The sequence below is a fragment of the Schistocerca nitens genome, chromosome 10 (genome assembly GCF_023898315.1).
Source record: "Schistocerca nitens isolate TAMUIC-IGC-003100 chromosome 10, iqSchNite1.1, whole genome shotgun sequence".
In the NCBI taxonomy this organism is placed as follows: domain Eukaryota; kingdom Metazoa; phylum Arthropoda; class Insecta; order Orthoptera; family Acrididae; genus Schistocerca; species Schistocerca nitens.
Genome location: NC_064623.1, coordinates 176,846,030 through 176,871,494, shown reverse-complemented (window position 1 = coordinate 176,871,494; position 25,465 = coordinate 176,846,030). Strand labels below are relative to the sequence as shown.

General features: G+C 39.7%; 1 long non-coding RNA gene across 2 annotated transcripts in view; it reads right to left on the bottom strand.

Annotated features, from left to right (window-relative positions):
* LOC126210513 (uncharacterized) overlaps positions 1-23,359 on the bottom strand; it is a 29,394-nt gene extending 6,035 nt beyond the window's left edge. For both annotated transcript variants that reach the window (XR_007540688.1, XR_007540689.1), the window contains exon 1: positions 23,180-23,359. This is a non-coding gene — a long non-coding RNA (uncharacterized LOC126210513). The remainder of the gene's footprint in view (positions 1-23,179) is intronic.
* Between the last annotated feature and the right edge of the window lie 2,106 nt (positions 23,360-25,465).

The window sequence follows — 25,465 nt, the reverse complement described above, 5'->3', positions numbered from 1 at the left end:
TAGGACATGTTCTGAGGCATCAAGGGATCACAAATTTAGCATTGGAGGGCAGCGTGGAGGGTAAAAATTGTAGAGGGAGACCAAGAGATGAATACACTAAGCAGATTCAGAAGGATGTAGGCTGCAGTAGGTACTGGGAGATGATGAAGCTTGCACAGGATAGAGTAGCATGGAGAGCTGCATCAAACCAGTCTCAGGCCTGAAGACCACAACAACAACATGAAATGACATGTCTTTATACAGTAATATAGATGAACTGCAAGAAACAAGTTCAAAAATAGGCAGTGATGTTTTTTTTTTTTTGGGGGGGGGGGGAGGGAGGTTGTGCTAAAATACCAGTTTTGGTCCAGAATGTCTTGAGAGATCCTTTCTTAGATAATTACATAACAATAAATGCCATACCAAATGCTGGTTAGAAAATAATAAACAAAAATATATGGAATAGAAAAAATATCAATTATTTATAAATTTATTTAATTAAAAAGATAAAAATCTACTCACCAAGTGGTGCAGAACACACACATAAAAGACAGTTGTCACTGGTAAGCTTTCAGAGCCAAAGGTTCCTCTTTCAGGCAGAAGGGGATGAAGAAAAGTGAATGAAAAGGACTGGACCGGTCTACAAAAAGTGGTACATTTTGGGAAAGTCACCCAGAACCACAGGTCAGGGGAGATTTACTGCACGGTATTAGAAGGAAAGACAGACTGTTGGGGACTGCATCTGATGAGATTTGAAAACCTGAGAGCTTAAAGGTGGAAGACAGGGCAATACGCAAGACAGAGATTACAACTAAAACATCGTCCACAAGTTAATAAAAGTGGGAGGCTAAGTGCATATTGTACGTAACAGATGTAGGAGGGGGTGATTAAAAATAGACGGGGAAAGACAACTAAAGATGTAGAAAACTGAAACGAAGTGAAGCAAAGAGTAGTTACAGTGAAGAAAAGCTGATATGGAAGAAATTAACATAAATTACGGCCAGGTGGGTGGCGAGAACCAAGGACTTTTGTAGTGGTAGTTCCCACCTGTAGACTTCTGAGGAACCAGTGTCTGGGAGAAGAATCCAGATGGCGTGCGGGGTGAAACAGGTGCCGAGGTCATGAATGTCATGTTGTAGAGCATGCTCTGCAACAGGATATTGCGAGTTCCCAATATATACCCTCCGCTTATGCCCAGTATCCTAATTGATAATTTGGTGGTAGTCATGCCGATGTAGAAGGCTGAACAGTGTTTGCATAATAGCTGGTATATGAAGTGTCATTTTGTAGGTGGCTCTCCAGTTGATAGTATATGTTTTGCCAGTTACAGGCCTATTATAGGTGGTGGTAGGAAGGTGTGTAGGCCAAGTCTTGCAGTGGGGACAGTCACAGGGGTAGGAGCCATAGGGTATGGAGATGGGTGCAGGACGAGCATAGGGTCTGACAAGAATACTGCGGAGATTGTGAGGGTGACAAAGTTATTCTAGGTGTGGACGGCAAACTTTTTGACAGAATGGATCTCATTTCAGGGCATGATTTTCGGCAGTCATGGCCTTGTCGAAGTACCTGATTAACACATTCCAGACCAGGATAATATCGAGTCACCAATGGTGTGCTCCGAAGCATTTTGTGAGGGGGATCAGCAGCATCAGGACTGGAAGTGATGGCCCAGGAAATCAGCTTTTTAACTAGGCTGGTGGGGTAATTACATGCAGTGAAGGCTGAGATGAGAATGGTGGTGTATTGCTGTAAAGAGTCTGCATCCAAACAAATAAATTTGTCTCGTATGGGAGGGAACGTTTGACATGGAAAGGATGGCAACTGTCAAAATGGAAGTACTGTTGTTTATTGGTAGGTTTGATGTGGACGGAAGTGTGTAGCTGTTTCATCACACACACCATCGGTATTGTTCCCCCAGACACCATTTCCTCAGAACTCTGCAGGTGGGAACTACCACTACATTTCCTTGGTTCTCGCCACTCACCTGGCCTTAATTCACGTTAATTTCTTCTGTCTCAGCTTTTCTTCACTGTAACTACTCTTTGCTTCACTCCATTTCAGTTTTCTACATCTTTCGTTGTCTTTCCCGTCTATTTTTCACCACCTCCTCCCATCTTTGTTACATACAATGGACAGCTTCTCTTTCTTATTAACTCGTGCACAATGTTGTATGCATATTATCCTGTCCTCCACCTTTAAGCTCTCAGGTTCTCAAATCTCGTCCGAAGCAGTCCTGAACATTCAGTCTCTCCTTCTCATACCATAAGGTAAGTCTCCCCTGACCTGCGGTTCTGGATGACTTCCCAAAATCTGCGGTTCTGGATGACTTCCCAAAATCTATTTTCTAGACCTCTCCAGTCCTTTTCCTTCACCCTTCAACCCTTCTGCCACTGGCTCCGAAAGCTTCACAACAGCCGTGTGTGTGTGTGTGTGTGTGTGTGTGTGTGTGTGTGTGTGTGTGTGTGGTGTGTTTTCTGCCGCCGCTTGGTGAGTAGATTTTTTTTATCTATCCAATTAAATAATTTGAGGAATAGAAAAACTGTATTTCTGCAATACATAAAGGCCCAGAAGTGGGATGAGCTAACGGTAATGGCCATGAAGGAAGCAGGCTATAAAAATATCCTGTTATCACCTAATGACACATTAAGCCACATCCACACTGAAGTTAGCAACACGGAAACAGCTATTTGTGGTGGTGTAGTTAAAAGGAAACAATGTTTACAGCTGACTATTGCACCTCGCCATTAAATGGCACCAATCTCTGTAGATTGGAGGAAGGGGGAGGCAGAGGGGGAACACAGATGCACTAATTTCCAATTTCTCCATGTCTTAAATGAACAAGAAAGTAGTTTGTGTGCCACTGACTGGTAGAAGATCTAAATTCCAGCTTGTGCTGATGGCAACATTTGCAGACCACACTGGCTACGTGTAACCTTATTCTGGAAACATTATGAAACATGTCAAGTGTGCAAAAATGCTTAGTCATCCTGAGTGAGTTCACCCCTTTGTTCTGAATGGGCAGGCACCACATTTGGCAGTAACCTGCCAACTTGCACACTTTGGGCATTCTTGTTGCTTTCTCTTTCCTATGTTGCATAGGTGCCACTGTCTTCAAGCACTTTCACTCTAGGTAAAATTTCTCATAGTCATGCACATCTGATTATACGCAATGTTATTACATTTATGTGAGAAGAGGCAAACGAGGAAGCAAAAATCTCATTAAAAGTTGTGCTTGAGAGGATTGTTGGAACTACTAGCTACTCCAATCATACAACAACAATAATAAAGAGAACACAGAGGAGGAAAGGCTTCACTACTACAGAAAAGACATGGAAGAAGACAATTTCATATTCAGATAATATTGATGAACAGAACACCAGGGAATGGCCACACAACTTTAATATGACAAGTTCTTTATTTTACCTTTTCAGTGTTTGACTAAAACACTTTGCTCCCCACAATAAATTTTTTACACTTTTTTGTTTCTGGCAACATCTGATTGTGCTTAATTTGCTGTGGTTTAACCTTTGCTTAAACAGCCATTTCTTTTTAGATACTCTAATGAGAAACTTTGAATGTCATTTGTTGAATTATTGTTTGTACTGGCATAACCTGTTAATACGACTGCAGACTTGCTAACAGCTTACAAATCATGTGGTGGTCTTTCACAACTAAACCCCCCACTACTACAATTGTCTCCTCTCCATCCATTATGCAGGAACAGGCCAAGTTGTTTTGTGCACACTAAATGTTAGGTTACAGTTCAATCTGTGCATAAAACTGGGAGAAAAATCACAGAGTATGAAACACACAAAAGCTTGTAGTTCAAATAAGCTAATGATTTACTCCTAAGGACTGCATGAAGTTGAGAAATTACACACACACTGTCAGTGTAACTGCAGGAACAACATTATATGTCGTGCAGATACCATAGGAAATACTGAGCACATTACAAACATGCATTACACATGATATTTAGAGCCTCCTAACCAGAACTAGTTTCTGCTAACTACAGTGATGGAAACTCACTCTTCACTATCCCCTCTTGGACTTGTTCTCTGTTTGCATACAACTCTTCCTTACCATTTTGCTATATGGTGGCTGTCAGAACTTGGCCATTAGTGTTTCTCTCCTCCTCCGTTTTTCCCTATTCCGTAACTGAATTATCAATTCAGTTTCTCACTTTTGCTCCACCTTTACCTCTCAGTCTGTTACGTGTGTAGCTCAGCAAGTAAATTATAAGACCTTGGGGGCTCACCACCAAATTAAGTATTGGTCCTTTTTCCATCACTTATCACATCTTGTGTGTAGGTGAAAAATATCAAATTGTACAATGGTTTGTACCCCACATTAAACTATAGGTCATCCCATAACTAGTTGGATCTGTTAGTGCAAACCTCAGACAAAGGCAAGGGCACACCACCTCCAAATGGACATTCCATAATAAAACATTATGATGTTCAAAATAAGTGTTCTGGGTTGAAGACAGTTGTACATTTACTTATATTTGAAGTGAAGCAAGCACAGTACTTACTAATTTACTATTTTCAACTTGTCACTCCGATCTCTCTTCCTTTACGTGACAGAATTTCTGCTAGAAATAACTAAGGTGCCCCCCATCTTCCTAATCTACACTACGGTGTGTCTGGAATAGACGGAAAGGGAAGAGGGTAGTCGGCAAGTGCTGAGCATCGATAAATTCTTGTTAGTGAATCACAGTGGGTTATTCAGGTGAGAGTGCAAGATCTGAGAGACTGCTAGGAAATCTAGTTGGGATATCTGGAATGACAAATCAGGAGAAGAGATGAAAGTATGAACAGTTGGATTAGGCTGGGGCCAATGAAAATGATTTGGAAGGGAAAGTCTTAAGTATTTCTCTGCAGAACCAATGTAGTGTACCACAAGACAATGTAAGAAACAGGAGCAGTATGAGTGTTTGAGAGCAGGAACAAGTGAAATGTTTGTGATTAAACAGACTTAACTGACTGAAGGAAATCAAGTTTGAGTGTAATATGTGGCGTAACATTTTAATAAACTTCATTTTTGTAGAGAGGGGCCACTGGTTTCAAGTTGAGAACACAATGAGGAAGCCAATTATGGATAAATAATTTGACACAGTACTGTATTATACCCCCCCCCCCCCCAACTTCCCCTTATGATGACATATTGTTCACTCTGAATTAGTCTTTCCTGATAGTATATCTTTCAAACAATTAACAGAATTGTGCTTTGTTGAACAACATACTCATACAACTGAGGACAATTTACAGCAAGATTGGAGCATATACTGTATTTGAACATTATAAGGAAGTGCCTTGACGAAAACCATCTACTTCCACAATCGGCATGGATTTAAAAAATATTATCGCAAAATGGAACTGGCTCTTTAATCACACAAAGTAATGACTTACTGAAAGGTTATCTCAAATCCATTCAAAATATTTCTTAATTTCCAGGCGGCTTTCCTCAGAAGCAGCTTCTAATCAAATTCCATGCCCAAGTTGTGTTGTCACAATTGTGTCACTGGATATGTGATTTCCTGTCAAAGATCACAGTTCATAGTGATTGACAAAAATCATCTAAAAACAAAGTACTATAGGTCCTCTGTTGTTCCTAATCTATACATACGATGAGGGGACAATCTGAGCAGCCTTCTTAGATTGTTTGCAGGTGATGCTGTCATTCACTGTCCAGTGGAGTCATCAGCAGATCAAAATCAATTGCAAAATCATTTAGATAAGCTATCTGCCTGGTGCCAAAGGTGGCAACTGACTCTAAACAATAAAAAGTGTGAGGTCATCATCATGAGCACTAGAAGGAACCTATTATAGGCAGTCAGTTCAACTAAATACCTATGAATTACAATTATGGACAACTTAAATTGGAATGGTCACAAAGAAAATGTGAAAAAGTTTAAAAAAAAAACACTTTTACTGGCAGAACACTTAAAAGGGGCAACAAATGACTAGACTGCCTACATTACGATTGGCCATCATCTACTGCATTGTATGGGATCCCTTCCAGATAAGAATGCCAAAACACAGAAAAAATTCAATGAAGGGCAGCTTGTTTTATATTACTGCAAAAAAAAAGGGAATATAGTTTCGCACATATAATACGCGAGTTGGGGTGGCAAATGTTAAAACAAAATGTTTCTGATTGTGGTGAGACTTTTTCACAAAATTTCTACCACTAATTTTCTCCTCTGAATGCGAAAAGATTTTCTGAACTCCCACCCACATAGGGAGACGTGACCACAGTGAAAATAATAGAAATCAGAGCTAGCGCAGAAAGATTTAAGTGTTCTTTTTCCCACATAGTATTTGAGTGTGAAACAGTGGAGAATTAGTCAAAGTGGCAAGATAAACCCTCTGCCAGGCAGTTAAGTGTGAACTGCAGTGTAATCATGTAGACGCAAATACGGTTGATGAAGCTGTGCATCCTAATTACCACCCCTAGCCAACTGGTTAGTTCTGCTGCTTTTGGTGTGGATGAAGCTGGGTTAGATTCCAAGTACAAACTTTGATCTTTCTAAGGTGAGGAGCTGCTTGAATAAAGAAGCAGCAGCATCATCACAATTATTTATTGGCAATAACAGCTGGAGGGATTGGAGACATGCTGATCATATCCTGCGATCATAAATTGCTGCTCATATTGCATTGTAGCAGCTAGCCAGTCAGAACAGGCCTACAGCCTAATCTATGCGTGGTGTTTAAATTTACTATAGGCTTTTCATCAAAATGTCAAGAGGAGATGACTTGATAGAAATCTCAACCAAACATCAGACTTCATGGCAAGGCTGGAGAACTCAAGTAGAATTAACTATCTGAAATCACACGAAGCCTAGGAACAGCATCTTGTGATACTAGAAGACAAATATGGCTTCTAGCCGGCAATTTTGTTAACACACATTCAGTCACATCCTCAGGGTCTAATAATCAAAATAAATCATGGAAATCAGTCTCACTTGCAAAGGCAAGAGGATAAATTATGTGTGCTGCAGTATCATCATATGGATGGCTTCATATAGGACAGACTGTGAGACAGATGTCTCTCAAATAAAGGCCTTTGCAAAGTGTTGTAACTGGAACAGTTAGTGTTTTGAGATACTAAATCAACACAAAAATCAAACGGTTGGTACAATTGCGGAGGGCTCCTTGGGAGCTCAACTGCCCAGGAGTTACAAACTATCTAGTCTCATCACTACTAATACAGTGGCACGCAGCTTTTCAAATAGGACTACATATATTTTCTGGTTGGCAAAGGGATTGCAGTACACTGGTTACTCAGTATAGTTGTCACCACGTTAACAGAAGTTTATCAAAAACTATTGAACAGCTCGTTACGTTAATAGCATATTTGATCTACAGAAACCACGGCTAAAATACTCAACAAACATAGTTAAGAGAGAGAGGAGGCAGTATGGCAACAATGAAGCTACTACAGAACCAATTTGTGGTGGGCTACAGAAATAGCAATGTAGAAAAGGACGCAAGCATTTGGTCATCTTTATGATGCTTTTGATGGTCGAAATCTGAAGTAGTTTACAAAAACTGACTGAATTCTTCCATAGTCACTGTTAGGACTAATTTGGATGACCAGTTTTGTGGTATCCAATCCCACTACCAAATATTAAATGAATCATTACGTCTACAGTGCATAAATTATAGTATATGATACAGTGCACTTAAACATGCTTTTCTGGTACATTCCAGCCATCAGAAAAACTCAAGAAATTACAATGAACTTCATGTGGATCATCCATACTGACAATATTGGATAATGAAACAAACTGACAATATTAGATAATGAAATTTAATGCCTCAAAATTGGTCATATGAATATAAAAAAGTGTATTCCTGATAAGAATGATTTCTGTGGTTTGTCAGGTGTGATTAGTGGTTACACAGATTAATTGCTGAAGACATGTTATTTTACTCCACCACAGATTGTCACACTGTCACTGTCACATATGAGAATGAGAATGACTCTGCAAATCTGTATACTTCAAATATGCTCGATTAGTGATGTTTGTCTTCAAGTGTTCCTATTTGAATCTGAATTCTTACACATCTGCATTTCTTTCTATTATCCAAATTATCTTTGCATGTCTTTTTTTTAAATGTAGATGCACAGAAACTATACAATTTTACTTTCTAGCACAGTGCAAGAACACATATGTACCAAATTGTTTATCCAATGTTACAATTTGCTTGACTCAAATGAAACTTGACAGCACAACATGGTTTAATATAGAAAAATGTAACTGTGCACTAATACATCATGATAAATACTACCTTAACAATATAAGCAATTTCTTTTATCCGCACTCATTCAACAATTCTTGCTAGTGCCACTGTAACATGTAATTGAAGTGTCCACTGCTTTGGTTTCAGAAGCGTTGCTCTACTGAGAATGTGGTTTACATGTTCATTCACCGCAAGGATCAAATAATAAAACAGTGCAGGTCGAAATTTTCTGAGACCCTTTTAAGGCATCTGATGTGAATCACAGTAGTCTCCTAAGTACATTAAAGTTCTATGGGATTGATGATATAGTCAATCAGTGGAGACTGTCATATCTAACCAAAAGAATGCAGAAAGTTTTATTCAGTAATTCATACAATACAGTCTAGGGACATAATTCTGACTGGGAAGAAATCACGTATGGGGTTCCAAAGCCTCAATCTTAGGTCCGCTATTGTTCCCCATATGCATAAACAATCTTCCATCTAGTATATACCAAGCAGAATTAGTTCTTTTTGCAGAAGACAATAATATTCCTGGGTACTCCATCTTTAAGAAAGAAAGTCTTCATTTCGCAAAAATGTGCTGTAAGAAGAATATGTGGTGCTCACCCACAATCACCTTACAGACATCTGTTGAAGGAGTTGGGCATCCTGACTACTACTTCACAGTATATTTGTACCCTTGTGAAGTTTGTTATAAATAATCCACTGCAGTTCAAAAGGAACAATGATCATAATTACAAGGCCAAAAGGAAAAATAGCATTCATTACTCTACAAAAATTTTTGATCATTTACTCAGTGGTATAAAGTGTCTGACAGACTGCTAAGTAAAATTTGAAAACAAACTGAGAAAGGTTCTCCTTGAGAATTACTACTACCCCTTAAAGAATTTCCATTATTGTAATGTGCAAAAGGTGAAGGGCAGGAATTACTAACTCACATAAAAAAAGCTTAGAAATGTTCAGAATATAATGATAGACACATAAGTGCAGTCACTGCAATTGCACGTCCATACAGTTGACAGGCCTGTTTATAGAGGCCACGTTGGTCAGCCGCCTTGCACACTCTGGTGAGCCACCAAGGAAACAGTATTTTTTTTACACGATTGTGAGTGCTCAGCCTATTCTGTACACTGTATTACCATTGTCCAGTCAATGCATTCATTCAGTGTTATGCACAATGTGTATCTTATGTGTTGCTCTGTGAAGTACTATGTTCCATTAATTGTGTTTATTCTGGCTATAGCACAATGTGAATGTAAAATGACTCTTTACACATTAATATGATCTATTGTGCAAATTGATCCTTGGAAAATGTAACTAATTAACTGCAAACCAGCTGCAGCTAACACTGAGCACTGCTATGAAACAAAGTCAAAAACCAAAGTTGTAGCTGCATGATCCAAATTTATGGGGTAGTGCACTCATAGAAAAAGCACCAGAAAACCTAATGAACTGGGTTAAAGCTTTCAATACCTGCAATCCAGAACATAATGTATTAAGATCTTGTCACCCACCTCATTCTAATGGGATGTATGTTTCATATAACACCACACATGCTAGGATATAAATGTAAATCAAATGGCATGGCAAGCACCAGAAGTGGAATTTCTGACTCAAATTATGAACACCTATACTCCGATAGGAGTCAAAGCAGAGAAAACAGGTAATTTCCCACAGTATCTTATGAAGATAACTAGGATAATGCCTAGCAGCCATCACTCACATGTGCATCAAAATTTTGTTTTACTTCACGTTTTTCAATGGGATGTCAACTAGAGGATGTATCTGTCTGTATCATTATAGAGTAATGACTGTCCATGTACATATGATCGTCTCATAGATGTAGGTAACACAACTGCTACACCAGACTGTTTCGGCTATTAAGATATTTGTACATCCTGGTGCAACAAACAATTTTTCTCTAGTCCTCTCAGAGTACTTATTAACAACTGCTTCATTTAGGCAGTGATCTGTTTGTATTATTTGGAACTAAGCTAAGTAATGTTAGGCATTCTCTTCTGCATAAATGCAAGACAAACTTCCAGTAAATCCACTGTGAATGCACATTTACAGCATGAATTGAAACAAAGAGCACTAACAAACCTCTACAAATTCTGAGTCATGCCACCCATTTGCTTTCATCCATGACATAATGGTGTTGTGGTGTGTGATGTCACTTAGTTGCGGTGTTTCTGAATTGCTTTTGTTTGTACACATTGTGTTGTTGCATTTGATGGTGCCCTCTGGAGGTGGAAGTGGACATGCTAAGTTTAATATTGGTTCATTTGAGTTTTGGTTGTCATCATCCCAACATGGTTTCGAGTTCAGGAAGGTGGTGAGGCATTGTTGGCTGTGGAAGTGTTTTCAGTGAGTTTCATATCAGCGCACACTCCGCTGCAGAGTGAAAATCTCATTCTGGAAACATCCCCCAGGCTGTGGCTAGGCCATGTCTCCGCTATATACTTTCTTTCAGGAGTGCTGGTTCTGCAAGGTTCGCTTGTGTAAAGTTTGGAAGGTAGGACACGAGATACTGGCAGAAGTAAAGCTGTGAGTACCGGGCGGGAGTCGTGCTTCGGTAGCTCAGATGGTAGAGCACTTGCCCGCGAAAGGCAAAGGTCCCGAGTTCAAGTCTCGGTTGGGCACAAAGTTTTAATCTGCCAGGAAGTTTCATATCAGCGCACACTCCGCTGCAGAGTGAAAATCCCATTCTAGAGTTACTAAGGGTTTATTCTTTTTGGTTAGGTGCAATTAGTCTGGTATTTGATGTGCAAAAAGAAGTCTAACTTTTTTAATGCTTTTTAGTTAGGTATGGGTATGACAGAAGGTCAAGAGTGGGTGTTTTAGAGTGAGTGAGTGTGTGTAGGGGGGGGGGGGGGGGGTGGATGTACTGCGCTCGTGCTGGCCAACCCAGGTGATACTGCCATTAGCTTTTGGTGGGGTAAGTAATTTCTGTTCTGCCTTTATTTCATAGTAATTGTGATGTTTTATATTTCTGGGGTAGGTTGGTTGTGTTTTAATTGATGTAGTGATATGGAGTATTTGGGTTTTTGAGTTGTTGGGGTTTTAGTTACCACTTATCAAAGTTATAAGTGCCATTTTTTGGCACTGATAGCTGCAGTTGAGCTATTAGTTGAAGGGAAGTGTGCAATTCCACTTTTCGGGGATGTAGTTACTGATTTTTATGTAACAATAGTTTCACTTGAGCTGTATAGGACAAGGGAAATGTCCACTTCCTGTGGTTTTGTTGGTGTAGCGCAATGTTGTAATTTTTTTTTTATATATTATTTGTTTTTGGATGGTGCCATGTTTTTTTTAATGTTGTGGTTTTACCTTGTCCCCACCCTAAACCACCACTTTTCCATGGTCATCCCATTAGTTTCATTTTGTTTCTGAAGTGAGACATTACCGTGTCATTTTTATTTTTGTTTGCATTTGTTGGTGAGTGTATGTAGTGACGTCATTGTCACCATATTATGTATGCTGGAGATAGCCGTTTCCACCATACTGACGTCATGGGTGGAATCTGAAACTTCCACAATGCCAAATTTCCATATTACAGAAATCTGGGAGATTGTAGAAGCAGTTTAACTTATATGTAAGCAGGTGCAATTTGTCTTATTTCCTGACAATTTTGTTACCCACGGACATTAATCACCATCTACTGGCCACAATACGTAGTAACACATTGAAATCATTTATGATAAGAACAGTGTCAGGTACATTTATTGATGTACAGATACTACTGAGTTTTACCTAAACTTGGAATTATACACTTCTTGATTTTGGCAACATGGCTAATACACACAGAATCTATTTTTACTTTGGTACTGTGTGTATGCAACAACTGCAGGGACAAAATTATGCCACTGCAACTGTATTGTCACTATGTTTTGAAATGATTGAGGGCACAGATCTCTCAAAGCATAGTGTCAGGACACTTGCAATCCAGAGGAAAATATTGTTTGCCTGTGGTAAAGCCTATCTAATATCGCAAGAGGGTTAAGATGCGATCCAATGAAGGTGGTTTAAAAACATTATTTTCTTTTTTGTGTGATTACCCTATAACTGTGAAGTTCGAAACAGTTTTTAAAAAATGATGACAGCAACTGTGTGCCACCACATGAGACATCTTTCTGGGTTCTCTGGTGACGATGGCCAAGATCCAAACAAGTGGCTGAAGGTATATGAGCATATAGCCAAATTTAACAAATGGGATGACACTGTGTGTTTGGCTAACGTATTTTTCTACTTGGAGGTCACTGTCAAGCAATGGTATGAGAACGAGGAGTTCACAAGCTGGGAAGTATTTGAAGCAGAACTGCGCAAGTATTTCAGGCGACACACAACGACAGAAGTGCAAGGCTGAAGATAAAGTGCAGGGCACAGCATCCAGGAGAAACAACAGCATCCTACATTCTTGGAGCCATGTAAAATAGTGGATCCAAGAATGAAGGAGGAAGATAAGGTTTCACATCTCATGAATGCTGTTGCTGAGGACATGTATCAAGCTCTACTCCTGAAGGAGGTTTCGACAGCAGACAACTTCATAAAATGGTGCCAGTATATCGAGACAATGCATGAAAAAAGAACACACAAGAAGTTTTAACGGCTTCCAAACATTGTATTGATGTCTGTTATGGAGGAAGCAAGTGATTTCACAAGTGTTCTTTGTCAGATACTGAGAGAGGGGGTTCAGAAGACACTTGGATTACACGGCGAGCAAAAAACCGAGATGCTTCAAGAGGTCATAAGGGAGGAAGTGGAACAGACATTGAACCCAATCTCTTGTCATTCATTTCCCTTTAAAATGGTGAAAAAGTCATGATCTAGGTGAAATTACGTTCCCACAACGCTGCATGAGGAACCTGTATGGGCACCACGGAAGACTGACGTCTGGAGGACCCACGATAACCAACCAGCATGTTTCCACTACAGACGACTGGCACATGTGGTGTGCTATTGTCAAGAAAGGCGGCGGATATTTGATGACACCTGCACCAGAATACAGCAGACCGATCTTAGCTGACAACAGCTCCGGGACGACAAAGATGAACAAGAAGATGTGGGTGCAGGACAACGTAGGTCACCATCGCCGCAAGCTAGCCGCTATAGAGTACACTCCCCAACACGCTGATCAAGGTGTCCATCGCCGTTTAGAAGCTCCAGCCGATCACCTAGCTGCCGTAACCTGGAAAACGAGGGCGTGACCTTCCTTGGAGGTGAGGTCGCCGAAGAGAAAAATCCTCTGCCGTCAATCACTACAAAAATGATAGGAAACTACGTCGATATCCTCATGGATGGCTGACCAGCCCAAGCTCTTGTGGACTCTGGAGCATCATATTCAGTCATTTAGGAAAAGTACAGACACCAGTTGCAGGAAATCTGTATTCCTCGACAACAAAACATCTCTGCTGAAGGTGGCTAATGGGAAATATGCAAAACCTACAGGAAGATGTGTCATTCGTGTTGGTGTAAGTGGCCATACACAGCCCTTAGAATTCATTGTCTTACAAGAGTGTAGCCATTCTCAGATGGGACTTTTTGAAAGTTTCTCAGGCAATTATAGATTGTGGTCTCTCAAAGATTATGCTAGATGAGATAAGATACTATGGACAGGAAGATGCGCATCCGAGCGTGTGCTGGATGAAGTGACCATTCTTGCAGTCACTGCTAGAAAGGTAACTGTCATGTATCATGCCATGCATCAATCCTTGGATCTTTTAGAGAAGCATACCACTGAAGAATAACTTTGTCATCCCAGCCTCTGTAGTCTCATTTACGAACTGATCCGATGAATTGCCGATAGTTAACTGTCACCGAGAACCGCAGATCCTTCCAAGATGCATGTGCATAGCAAATGCTGAGCCGTTAATTGAACAACAGCTGACCATCTTAAAAACCTCCCATGCAGAGTCTGTGGGCAAAATTAGTGCTACCACTATGAGGCAAGATCTAGCTCGGCTATCACCAGATCTCACTAAGGAACAATAGAAGAAGCTACTTGCCATTCTTCAAGATTTCTCTGAATGCTTCAATCCACAAGTTAAGAGCAAATTACACAAATCGACATTGAAGCACCGGATTAGCACTGGAGATCATCAACCAATAAGCCAGAGAGCATACCATGTGTCAGCAACAGAACGTTGAATAATTCTTGACAACGTAGAGAAAATGATTAAGAATGACATCATTCAGCCTTCGCAGAGCCCATGGTCATCAACAGTGGTCCTCGTCAGGAAGAAGGATAGCAGTTGGTGCTTTTGTGTCCATTACAGGAAGCTTAATAAGATAACTAAAAAGGACATTTACCCCCTTCCACGAACTGACGATACACTAGATAGTCTGAAGAAAGCTAAGTTTTTCTCAACAATGGACATGTACTAAGGATACTGGTAAATCGAAGTAGATGAGGCTGATCGTGAGAAAACTGCAACCATCACACCCGAGGGCCTGTATGAGTTTAAGGTAATGCTGTTTGGTTTGTGTAATTCACCAGCAACTTTTGAACAGATGATGGATAATCTTCTAATGCACCTGAAGTGGAATATGTGCCTGTTATTTAGATGACACTATAGTGTTCTCAGAGACATCTGATGAACACACAAAAAGACTGATGGTTGGTTGGTTGGTTTGTTTTTGGGGAAGGAGACCAGACAGCGTGGTCATCTGTCTCATCGGATTAGGGAAGGATGGGGAAGGAAGTCGGCCGTGCCCTTTCAGAGGAACCATCCCGGCATTTGCCTGGAGTGATTTAGGGAAATCACGGAAAACCTAAATCAGGATGGCCGGACGCGGGATTGAACCGTCGTCCTCCCGAATGCGAGTCCAGTGTCTAACCACTGCGCCACCTCGCTCGCAAAAAGACTGAGGGCCGCTCTTAAGTGTCTCCAACAAGGCGGACTGAAACGTAAGTCAAGAAAGTGTCTCTTTGGAGACAAAGAAATCAAAATACTTTGACACCTTGTGTCAAACAAAGGCGTGCGGCCAGACCCAGAAAAGGTGAGAGTTATGACGGAATTTCTTATTCCTAAAAGTATTAGAGATGTGAGAAGCTTCCTCGGATTATGTTCTTATTACCGTTGTTTTAGCGAAGACTTTTGCAGCAAAGCCAGGCCACTCCAAGAGTTGTTGAAAGCTGATGCTAAATTTATCTGCAACGGTGCTCAACAAGATTTTTTCGATGTGCTGTGGAAAGCTCTGACGACTTATCCTGTACTTCGCATGATGAGAAAGCACATACGGAACTACACACAGATGCCAGTGGGTATGGAATCGGTGCTGTTCTGGTGCAAATTTCAGATGGAAAAGAGAAGGTTATAGCCTATGTTTCTATGAAAGTTACAAAAGCCGAGAGAAACTACTCGACTACAGAAAGAGAATGTATTGCTGTGATCTAGTCAGTGTGCAAATTTCAATAGTATTCTATGGAAGGCCATTCACAGTTGTTACTGACCATCATTCATGTTGTTGGCTGACAGGTCTTAAGGATCCAACAGGACGACTCGCCAGGTGGGCACTACATCTTCAAGAGTATGATATTACCATAGCGTACAAAAGTGGAAGAAAACACCAAGATGCCGACTGTCTCTCAAGAAACCCTGTGCAAGATCATCAAGCCTTTCATGAAGATTGTCTCGCTGCACTCCAGGATGTCTCTGCTAAGCAGAAGAAGGACTCCAAGATATCTCAAATTACGCTTGCCTTAGAACAGTCAGAGGATGTGAAAGGACAATTTAATGAAGTTAATGGATTACTTTGCAAGAAAAACTTTGATCCATTTGGAAAGAGGTGGCTACCAGTTATTCCTAAACACATGTGCTTGGGTGTTCTACAGAAATTCCATCACACACCCGAGGACCTACGATAGAATCCAGAAGAGATTTTTCTGGCCACGTTTATTTAGGAGTGTCCGTCACTGTGTTGCACTGTCGAGAGTGGCAGAGGAGAAAGGCAGTTCCTCAGAAACTAGCTGGCCGACACACACCAATTCCACCAGCCGTAACGCCTTTCCAGTGTGTTGGGATTGAACTCCTCGGATGATTTCCGATTTCTGCTAATGGAAATAGATGGATTATTGTTTGTACTGATTATCTTACACGCTATGCCATTACAAAAGCCGTGAAAACAGCTGAAGCATTTGAGGTAGCCAAATTCATCGTGGAAGACATTGTATTAAAACACAGTGCCCCCAAGGTTGTTAATTACAGATCGAGGGAAAGTTTTTCAATCGAATCTTGTGACAGAGATAAAACTGTCAGTGCAACATTACTCCTCACATGACGACTGCCTACCATCCACAAACTAAAGGACTTACCGAACACCTTAATAAGACCTTGGCAGGCGTGCTATCAATGTTCGTCATTGTTGGGCAGAGCAACTGGGATGAGGTGCTACCTTTGTGACATTTGCCTGCAACACCGCCAAACAAGACACCATAGCATTTACGCCATTTTTCCTGGTGCATGGGCATGAGGCGACTACGACGATGGACACTGTGTTACCGTTACATCCTGATGACGTGGACAACGACTACATCGGCCAGGTGTTAACCAGAGCTGAGGAAGCTCAGCAGTTAGCACGGCTCCACACACTGCAGACTCAAGAAAACGATCGCCGAAGGTATGACGCAAGCCACCACCCTGTTGTCTACCAGCCTGGTGACCTCGTCAGGATCTTCACTCATGTTCGGAAAGTTGGTCTCCCTGAGAAACTCATCAGGTGCTATTTTGGACGTTATAAGGTTGTTAGACAGTTGTCCATAGTTATTTATGAAGTTTAAGATTTTGACCTCAACACAAGACGACGAAAGATCAGAGATACGGTCCACGTCCTTCGAATGAAGCCCTACAAGGATCCTGCCACCCAGGGTAAATTTGAAGCTCCAGCAGCAGGCAACAAACGGAAAGGTGACGAAGAGTGCAGCGGCAAAAGGAGTTCTAAGAAGATCACCGCCAGGGCGAGCATCAATCATCGGGAGTCGGAGTATGCAGGATCGATGACTCATTCCCAGACTAGGACAACGTAACACCAAGGCACTGTTCTCTTAAGGAGGGAACAATGTCGCAGAAGAAGCTGAGTAGCACTATGGTGTACTGGTTACGATACTAAACTCTTGCATGGAGGGTCGCGAGTTCAAAACTCACCTGGACTGTACTATTTTAATTTCTATACTCTGTTCCAGTACACTTTAGAAGTATCCACAAATGTCAAGGATCATTGTACTGGAATGTTCTGTAGCTGTATATATACTGCAAGTGTTCTGGCCAGAGGCAGTTCACTCCGCGCTCTTATATGTTCAAGTGCTGACTAAACCATCATCAAGTGAAGTTAGTGTTCGTCATTCATCTAATTACCCCTTCTTCTACGTGACAGTATAGTAAAACGTTGCCTATTTACATCTCAGTTTATTCTCAATTAAGCAGCACATAATTACTAGCTCAAAACAATGAAAGTAAAAGAAACATGTGAAATTACAGATGAGAAGGCTGCAGTTTTGTGCACAAATTTGGTCCTCAAGACAGGTGTGTACAGAAGCTCAGAGTAATAACTCTGCACAGGAGCCCAGTAGCCAGTGCCTAGTCTGTACATAAAACTCTGTTAGGGTGGATGTATATACTTTTCACTGATAGTGTAGAATAATTTATGTGCTTTTGTTGTGGGTGAATCTTAAATCAACTAAAATCATTTTAAAATTTAATAATAAATGAATGTTAAAGAGTAATTGGAATGTAATAAAATGGATGAACAGTGCTCTATTGGACAAACAGTAAGTGAAGAGTGCCACAAAACAGTTTTTTTTTTTTTTTTTTTTTTGTGGGTTTCGGGCGCACAACTTCAATGGTCATTAGCGCCCTGACTACTCTAAGAATGCACCGCGAGGCACAAGTTGACAACAACAACTAAAAGGGAAAACACAATAAAAGACAGACTGACAGGCATAGGATTAAAAAACATCATCAAATGTCCTTAGCGAGGTTTGTCAAATTGATAAAACAAAGAACACGAGCAGCTGCTCGTGGGTCATCCGCTAAAATGGCATCTAAAGTAGTAGGCAGGTTAAGATCGAGGCGCAGTGTTTTAAGATCGGGACAGGACATTAAAATGTGACGAACTGTCAGCAAGTGCCCACATGGGCAGAATGGCACCAGCGCAGCCGTCAGCAGATGGCGATGGCTGAACCGGCAGTGTCCAATTCTTAACCTTGCTAAAACGACCTCCTCCCGCCGAGAAGGGCGTGAGGAGGACGTCCAAGCCACGGGAAGAGGTTTTAAGGCCCGAAGCTTGTTGTCGGTAAGTGCAGCCCAATCGGCATGCCACAGCGACACAACGCGCCGACAAATGACCCTGCTAAAATCGGACGAAGGGACACAACAAGAAGCTGTCCGAGGCTGGAGGACCGCAGCCTTGGCCGCGGCATCTGCAGCTTCGTTCCCAGGGATACCGACATGGCCAGGAACCCACATAAAGCTAACCGGCGTACCGACGTCCACGCAAAACAGTTTATGGTTCAGTTTAAAAAAACAAACATTTAATGACTCTGACAGACAAACTTTGTTTAAATTACGAATAAGTTCTTCTGTATCATCAGTTCATTAGTATCATGAGAAAAAACTTTCTGCAGTACAATCACATTTTTGGAAAAAATGTTCTGACCCACTCAAAGTTCACAAAAAGCCAATTACTAAAGGTTTGAGGGAAATAAAACTTGAACATTTGTCCTTGTTAAGTGCAAGTAAATTGGCTTCCCAAGTGAAACTTACTGTAATTCTTGGAAATTCCCTGTGCCCAAACTGTTACTCAGAAATACTTACCGTGAATCCAAAAACAGGATCACTAACACTGTTAATGACATTTATATTCCTAATTGGGATGTTATTAGCAAACTGGATTTTGCCTGAGCAGCTATTGAAAGCAAGGAACAACAAATTTCAGACAGAATTACGAAAGGCTGTGAATCATGCTTTAATAATGCAGATACCAACAGTATTCTGACAAGAAAGAAATCTTATCTCCAGAACCACCTGACACAGAATATCTGAGCTTAATAGAGTAATTAAAAAGTAAGAGTTCGATGACACCTAAAAAACAAAAACTTATAAATTTTAAGTTTGCTCCCTGACTCATGGTCAAGTGAAAAAAACAGTTCATGGGTTCAGTTTTCTGATGAAGACAAAACAGTAGAATGTGCCCAGGTAGCAAAGACAGCAGAAGGGTTGTTGTAAATGGAGTTAAAGTAACAAAGCAGAAACAACTAGTGGACAGCACTGTCAAATTTAAATGAAGTTTATGTAGCCTTCAAAAATGCTCATCCTGAATGTAAAATTGGAAGGCCAAAATTTTGTGACCTTCGCCCTAAGTGGTGTATTTTGGCCAACTCCTCAGAAACACACTCTGTATGTGTTTGTTTTGTCATTAAATGTCAAAATGATGATCGCAGGTGAAACTCAATGACATGAACTACTAAGAGTTACTAGATTTAGTGGTCTGTGACACCAATAATTATGACTGCACGATGAGTAAAATAAAAAGGAAACACTTGAGCTGTTTAACAAATCTGAGGAGGAAATGCCTGACAATGTTGCCTTCAAACAGTGGGTCACAACCGACAGAGGTGAAATGATAACAGTGGTTATATCTCAAGAAGAGTGCTCTGAATCTTTAATTGATAACGTAGAAAATCTCAAAAGTGACCACTATGTTTCTAAAATCTGAAGTAAGTTTTTGAAGGACAAAGCACAACATTTTAATTGCATGCATAGCCCTAGCTGGTTTTGCAAAAAATGTTACATTTGTGGTTCAAGATGAAATAAATACAAGGGTACCACAGGGTTAATGACGAGGCAACACTGCATCCATTTGTTCTGTACTTCAAAAATGAGAAAGATGAAGTCTGCAGTTCTTCAATTTGCATTCTATGCGACTAATCTGAGTACAAAACTTCGGTTGTCCATGTGTTTCTAAAGTGTAACAGTTTACATGAAAAAGTTGTCTAAGGTTGAGAAGCTCATACTTTTTCAGATGGAAGTGGTGGTCAATATAACAACAGAAAGAATTTTCCGAATCTTTGCAACTACGAAGTAGATTTCAGGTTGGAGGCTGAATGGTGCTTTTTTGCCTCTTGCCATAAGTAAATGCATGTGATGAAAGAAGAGGTACAACAAAATGTGAAGTGATTAAAGCCAGCCTACAAAAAATGACCAAAGACCAAATTCTTACAACAGAAGATATATGTATGCCTTTTGCAAGAATAAATTAAAGGCATAACCTATTTTCTTATCAAGGCAGAAGAGGAAGTTGTTAGTCCTAATTAAAATAATACTTCAAACCAGATTTGAAAACTATAGCGATAAAACAAGGAATTCCACAATTTCCTTGGCATTGCAGAAAACTTGGTTCGGTGCTAGGTAATATCAGAAACAAAAATTTATGAGGATCATTGTGTCTGTAAAATTTAACATTCAATGGCACAGTGGCAAGTGTATGTGATGGGCAATGGTGGCTTGCATAGGTTGAAAGAACAAGTTTGTAAAACAATCTTTTATGCATATTTATCACCCTGCTGGCCCTAACATGTTGTTCAAGACTTGTACTAGTGACAGTTTGGGTACCAATGAAAAACATACTAAGGAAGCTTTCAGTGCTTGAACTTACCACGGCAACTATGAGATCTTATTTTGTATCACAGAAGTTATCTGAAGACATAAGTGTTCTTAACAATTAACACTAGGACTAGGAAGCAACACATCTCAAAGTATGTTAACTGAAAATATTTATTTTACATCATTCAGGATAATATAAGTAATTTTTTGAGTTTCAGCATATAGTTCAGTACCTTAACTTCAATGATAATTGATTACACCTAGCCAATATCACATATGAATTAGGCAACAGTCATAAAATCAACTGCAGTCTAATGTGCATTATCTTCTCATTTTCAAAAATTCGTATCTTTGTTCACAGTGAAATATCAAAGTTGAATTTTTGGCAGTTCTTTGATGCCATAAGTGTACAAAATTTGCAAAAGTTAATTTATGTTCAGTCCCACCAGAGATAATTAGCCCCAAACTTTATAAAATTAAGGTTTTTGAAATTTCAAAAACTTTGAAACAATTAAGGAAACATTTGTAAGTGTCATTGCTCCATATAAGACTGGTAGCGTATGATATCTAACTAGGGAAAAAAAACTCTTAAATCACTCCCTGGTTGTTATTTTTGAGTCTAAAACATTGATTTTCTAAAAACTTTGGAGGTCATATTGACTGGTTATTTTTTAATTTAAGGTATTTTTCAGTAATAAACCTGCAATATTGAAATTTAACCCATATACAAATTCGTGTTAATGTCTCCAAATTGAAAACTGTTGTGCACGTGTTGTCACCACTCAATAAGGCTGCAACATAGTTAACCGTTTTGAACTTCTCAATTATAGAGCAATCACACATAAAAACCAAAATATTTAAAAACAGTCAAGCAACCATCTTAATTTTATGGGATCACTTGTAAGATATGCTAAATAAAAGCTGAAAATCACTAGTAGAAGCGAGTTTGTTCAATTTACAAATACTGTCCTATTACCAGCTTACAAAAAATGTTTTACCGAAGTCAGCATATAACAGAAGTATGAAAGTAACACTGCTACAAAATCAGTACAACAGAAATTACTGTAAAAAATTCTTTATTGCACAAATATACAACGAAACTGCACTTCAAACAATAACATACCCACAACACAAGTGCCTCCACCCGGCTTACAAATCTTGGCACACATTAAAATTTATTAATGTGTGCCTAAAACAAACTGTCAGAGCAATCGTTTAGTTTGAACCAAAAGTAGTTTCATATCAGATTTGAAGACCATTTACATGAATCAACAGGATCATCTTATACTTTTTTCCTTGGTACAGTATACGTGACCGGTTAATATTGAAACACAAAAGTATCTTTAACAGGATTCTAGCTGGAATACGCTATCCTCGACAATTAAAACTGTTTGATTAACCAGCGTTCGTACCACTGCACAGTTTAGGAACACTCAGGTAAACATCTGTTGGGCCGAGTGTTTGCGCAACATGAGTGATCAGTTAACGAGAAGTCAGAGCTGAAAAAATAAATTACGTCCATTTGAACATTCTCAAGAAGTTAACCTACTCATGTTTTTGGGGCACTGTTTTAGCATATAACTGGAAAATATACTACACAAATGGAATTTTAACGTTCATACTGAAACTCTGTGAAGCAAGTTTTGACCTCTGACGATTAATATAACCTCAAAGCGTGTTAAATGTCCAAAGAGTTTTACTGCATACAACAACTATCATCAAACAGCGAAGAACAAAAGGCAGTAAAGATATCAGTTTCAGGGCACAAAACCATTTGCCCATTTTACGAGAGACTCGAAGAATCCTAGTATTGTCGCCATTTTGGATTTCGTTGTTCATGAATTCAAGATTTTCGTATTTTAAATATAAAGATTTATGACTACCCTCGCATTAAGAATTTACGTAGAAATTAATTCTGTGTACCTTTTAAAATACATGCACTGACTCGTCAACAATAACTTTGGCCACAAAGAACGGGCTTTACTTCAACGCAACCTGTTTTCCAACTTTCGAGACGACTTGTCTAATATGTAAGTGCGAATGGAACTAAACAACTACAAACTAAGTTGATGGTTTTGATTTATTTGTTGAGTGCAGGCGCACATAAACGTACACCTAGATATAGTCGAAAATATATTTCCAAAAGCGGTTTAGCATACACAGTTTATAGGCATAGCGATTGAAGTTCCCACAAGATTAGTATACAAACACTCCTTATTCAATACATCACATATAGCTACTTAAAGTAATAGATTTTTACACATTACTGTCCTTAAAACTACGGTATATCGCTTCTCAGACCTGCTTAGATCAAAGTGTTTATGTACCGAGAAATTATCAGCTTAATTACCTTTCCTTTGAAGCATCCATGAGGCGAGTTATCAGTAGATTACACAGTTTCTAGATGTATACTAAAGTTATTAAACCATTCTAACCATAGCAAGAGAATTTCAAAACAAAACTTCAAATACGTCGTCACAGTTCAACGCAAAACAACATAGCTATACAGTTCCAATTCCAAAGCATTTCACATTCCTCATCATAACCTAAAAGATACGTATCAACTCTGCGCGTGCTGTGGATTTCGTACAAAGAGTATAAAACAAAAGAGATGCAACTCCTATCTCAAGGGTCCTCTCACATTCAATAATATTGCCAAACTGTTAAGTGTATTATCTGTATGAGGGCGCGTATTGAGATATTTTTATAACTAGAAATATTGACGAACAGTATTGAAGGCCCTCAATATTTCTCAGTATCGTCAATACCTACATACTGAACGTGTGAGGTCAACTGTTGACTGACAATTCCTCCTTCAGATGTTGCAGAGATTCGTGAACAAGGTACACGATGTCAGTGTGCACTGTTTATGTTTTCATTTCGCCATTGTTTATATCATACTTCAGATTCAATTTTAAATAATCTTTTAATAAAAAAATTAATATTACTATGGAAGGGTAAACATTCTGCATGTGCCACTTTAGAATGATTAATGGAGGTCACTGCTTACTTTATTAATTTGAAAATACAGTATAAATTGGTGAATTACATACCAGTTTGGAAAATTGTACCCACTTCGAAAATTACGCCACATATCTGCCGTGACAGAAGTCTGGAAAAATGTTTCCACTTCGAAAATTACATCATATATCTGCAGTGACTGGTAAGAGGTCTGCGGAACGCATGTCAGTTTCACCTAATTACCATAAAGCCTAAAAAGAATGTTTTATGTTAATTGTCATAACAACTCCTTGCCAGGCAGATATAACCATGATATAACTGCTTCACATGTTTCTATAGAACTTTGCTAATTGTGTTCGCTGCTATTACAAAACTAAACATCGACCATTAGAAAGACATACTTGTCATCAGAAATCTTAAAGTTACGCTTAATCTCTTGATGACTGCAATAGTCTCTCTCCCTAACGTATATTGCTTCTCTATTTTATCTCGCGTTTATAATGATGACTTGTCATAAAATGCAGGACTCATCGGAAAATAAGTTATGAAACCTTTTGAGTTTAGGGTTCTGATCCACCTCGACATATCCAGGATTATTCTCGAGAAGACAGGAGTGCATAAAGTGCCGAAATTCATGACGTAGTCGACATCCACGATTCCAACCTTCAAAATCCTGATGACATCCAAGGTGTGGCTGATTTCTTACAACACACGATCTCGGATGCAATTTTCAACCATATCTGACTCCAGAATCTCTAAGACGGCCGTCCTACTCTCCGTCCATGCCCTCTCGTCCAGCTCCAAGAATCTCATCGTGCATACAGAGAATTGCTTCGTACTGGTGACCAAGGCACACTCACATGCCACCGACCGCTCTAGCAACATGTTTGCAGTTACTTACAAGCCAAATGACGTTAGGAATAGCACATGACACACACAAAACTAAACAAAATATCTATAAACTCCAGAAAATATTGGAAAGCATTTCTTAGACTCATCAGAAACAACCCCACCCCTATCTATCACATCCTACAAAACAACAGACCACTTCCAGAAAACATCACCAAAGCCAATAACTTCACATTCTACCTGGAAGACACATTTATCACCCTACATGATTCCAACTTTGATTACACGATGGACCCGTACACGAATAAATGTACCAACACAACTATCCAACCTCTCACACTGAACTTTCAGTACTTACACAGCACTCCAGAAACAGGGCTAAACACGCCAATGACAGCCGACAGAATTACACAAGCATTTACTACAAAGCGAAACACTTCACTTGGTCACAATACAGTTAGCTGGCACTGCCTAACGAATGTCCCAGAGCTTATCACGAAACCCTTGCCATCCTTTACAATATCATCCTCAACACAGATGACTACCCAGAGCTGTGGAAAATATCTAGAATCGTCCTCTTCCTGGAATCTGATAAACCACCCTCACAGACATCATGTCGACAGCCTCAGGTCAGTTTTCAGCAAAAACTTCGAAGCCATTGTTACCTAGTGAATCTGTCAGCACCTTGCAGTCCACTTAGCCATTCCAAGTATTCAGTGTCGCTTTTCTACAAACTATTCCATCGACAACCAACTCTTTTGTCTTACCCAACTAATCTCCCATAAACTGAATAAATGGAAGTCTACCATAATTGTCTCTCTGCATA